The sequence below is a fragment of the Colobus angolensis genome, unplaced genomic scaffold, assembly GCF_000951035.1.
Source record: "Colobus angolensis palliatus isolate OR3802 unplaced genomic scaffold, Cang.pa_1.0 Scaffold74, whole genome shotgun sequence".
Lineage (NCBI taxonomy): Eukaryota > Metazoa > Chordata > Mammalia > Primates > Cercopithecidae > Colobus > Colobus angolensis.
The window spans coordinates 5,963,634-5,967,291 of NW_012121154.1; positions in this window are offsets into that span (position 1 = coordinate 5,963,634).

The following is a 3,658-nucleotide window of genomic DNA, read 5'->3' on the forward strand; positions in this document are numbered from 1 at the left end:
TACTCAGGAGGCTGAGGCAGGAGAATTGCTTGAACCTGGGAGGCAGAGGTTGTGGTGAGCCAAGATCATGCCATTGCACTCCAGCCTGGGCAACAAGAGTGAAACTCTGTCTCAGAAAAATTAAAAAAAAAAAAAAAAATCCAAACCTAAAGACATACCGTTCCATTATTGTTTTGAAGGTGCTGAACTGCTAAAGCAGTGTATTAGTCAGGGTTCTCTAGAGGGACAGAACTAACAGTATACATGAAAGAGAGTTTATTAAGGAGAGCTGGCTCACACGATCGCAAGGTAAAGTCCCATAAAAGACCATCTGCAAGTTGAGGAGCAAGGAAGCCAGCGGTGGATCAGTTTGAGTCCCCAGAACTCAAAAGTAGGGAAGCTGACAGTGTAGCCCTCAGTCTGTGGCCAAAGGCCTGAGAGCCCCTGGCTGGTTTAAGTCCAAGAGTCAAAAACTGAAGAATTTGGAATCTGATGATAGAAGGCAGGAAGCATCCAGCATGGGAGAAAGATGAAGGCCAGAAGACTCAGCAAGTCAAGTGCCTTCCAACTTCTGCCTGCTTTATTCTAGCCACTCTGGCAGCTGATTACATAGTGCCCACCCAGACTGAGGGTGGGTCTGCCTCTCCCAGTCCACTGACTCAAATGTTAATCTCCTTTGGCAACACTCTCACAGACACACCCAAGAAAGATACTTTGCATCCTTCAATCCAATCAAGTTGACACTCAATATTAACCATCACAAGCAGTAATTTTTAAAATTTTCTTTGTGTAACAAAATGTAACACAAATGTGGGAGATTTGGACACTTTTTGCTTATTCCTAGAACTTAGCATGACCATGTACATTTAGAGCACATGAGAACACATCTCAGTTCTGTCATCAAGGATTTCAGGGGACCACAAATACCTTTGCCTGTGACAACCAGAGATACCTGGCATCTGACAGGAGTGGTTGTAAATACGGAACTCAAAAAGCTCATTTTAATGTCCTCAGGAGCTATGAACAATTTCTGTATCTGAATTAGGAAATTTACATTGAGCACCAGTGGCAGATGTGGTATCTATATAGAGGTAATACATCAGTGAAGAAGGGTAAAGTGAGTCACAAGGAAACGGCCACTGGACATTCTAGGTCAGGGGTCACTGTCATGAGTGGTGCAACATAAGAGATAACCAGGTCCATGCATATTTGTGTATTTCCACAATATCAGGCTTTTATTGTCATTATTTCAGTCACAAAAGTCATGAGCTACATGGAGTTCCCAAGGAGACAATTCTCCTTAGTGTTTCCCATTCACTCAGTAGTCAGAGTCATGGACACACAGGCTCAAGCCATGCTACAAATCAGTCTACATTGCAAAACATACATAATAGTATACTTAATTAATATATACATGTTATAGATTAAACATTCTACAAGAAACTAAGTAACATTTAACATGAAGGGGAAAAAGGGATAGGAGAAAGAGTTAATTAACCAGTCCACGGGGAGCTAAGAAGACAAACGAAGTTCTGGTCTGGAGCCAGTCTCGGTCTTGTAAGGAAGTCTGGTTTGGCCTTGGTCTTATAAGGAAGACTCTTTAATGTGGCAGAGCTGTCTGTCAGGGGCAGATCTGAATTCTTATCAGGAGGGACTGTGAGACGGTGTCAGTTAAGATGGCCATTTGGAGCTGCTGAAGACCTGCTCATTTGCAGTCACAGAATCCTCTGGTGAGAACTGACAGTGGAAGAGTGTGCTCGTTTATGTCCTTATCTGGTTGGATGCAATCTTTATTTTTTTATTTGTTTATGAAGCAAAACATATTATCCTTGTTGGCAAAGTGTCCTACGAAATATAAAATGAATTCCTTTTCTAAGATGGAATTAGTTATGTCAAAGTCACTCTACAGATTCAGCAAACTTTTTCTGTAAAAAGTCAGACACGAAATATTTTAGGGTTTGTGAGCCAGATGGTTTCTGTTGCAATGACTCACTCACCTCTTTTGCAACTACTCAACTACTCATGTCCTGAAGAAGCATCCATAGGGAATTGTCCCATGAACAGGTGACAGGCAGGACTAGGGCCACAGGCTATTATTTCCCGTGCTCTAGGATGACTGAGAGGACTTACCCCTGAATGCAATAGACTAACACTTAAAGATGCTTAGAAACAAATGAAGAAATACAAATGAAAGAAGAGTGAGAGTTAGATTTTTTTTTTTTCCAAATTCTGGCCAATAAGTTGTAAAAGGAAATCTGCAGGAGACCACCTAGACCACCTAGGAAGGTTTTCCTCATTCTTAAGTGAAAAAAAAATAGTTTCCTTCCATCTTTCTTTTTTTACCATTGTTAGCATATTAACTTCTTCTCTCGGGCAGATCTTCTCTTAGTCCTAAAAACTATTTCCAGGCATCTCCAAAGGCAGCAAAGTTGAAATGTGTTTGTGGCTTTTTTTAAGAGTAAGAAAAGCATTCCCAGAGGGTTTCCAGTACTTGCATACCTGGGATGCTATGGTGATTACAACACAAATCACAAGGGCAGCATACAGGGAGGTTGGTAAAGGACATATACAGTTGTAAGGCTCTCCTTTACTTGAAATAAAATATTAGCACTAAATATAATGCAAAATTAGGTATATCTACTATAATCCAGTAGAACAATGCATAAAAATTGTAGGAGATACATAGTGAAAAATTCAATAGATAAATTAAAATGAAATACTAAAAAATATGTAAATCATCCAAAGAAACCAGGAATAAAAAAAAAGACAGACTGTACCAAGAAAACCCAAAAGAGTTATATATGTCCAAACTCACCAAATTCTATAAAATAATTTTGTGCAGTTTTTTAATATCCTATTTAAACCTCAATGAAACTGAAAAAATAAAATAAAACAGTGGACCTACATTCAACCATGCCATTGATTACCTTTAATCTAAGTAGTCTAAATATACTTCATTAAAAGAGGATGTCATATTGAACTTTTTAAAAAAGACCAAAATACATTCTGTTTAGGAAAATAAGAGCTTGTAATATAATAAAAAGGCAGATTATAAAAATAGAACTAAAAAATGTATCATGCAAACATGAAAAACATATGCTGGAGTGGGTATATTAATGTCTACAAAATAGACTTCAAGAGAAAAAGACTATTAGCAGATACAGGGAAGGATATTGCTTGACAAAAGGGTTCATTCATTAGGAAGACTCAATAATATTAAATGTATCTATACCTAGCAACAGACCTTTAAAATACATGAAGAAAGACTGATTGATAATATAAAAGGAGAAAAAGACAAATCCACAACTTCAGTTAGAGACTTCAACATTCATTTCTTAGGAATTGAAAGAGCAAGGAGACAGAAAATCTGTACAATGTAAAAGGCATGAAAAAACTACCAAGCAACATAACTGTCATTTATAGAATACTCCACCCATCATCAACAGAATACAGATTCTTTTCAAGCATACATGGAACATTTCCCAAGATAAGACAGTCTTCTGAGTCAGATGACAAACTTTATTAAACTTAAAAAATTGGGCCAGGTGTAGTGGCTCATGCCTGTAATCCCAGCACTTTGGGAGGCTGAGGCGGGCGGATAATGAGGTCAGGAGATCGAGACCATCCTGGCTAACATGGTGAAACCCAGTCTCTACTAAAAGTACAAAAAATTAGCCGG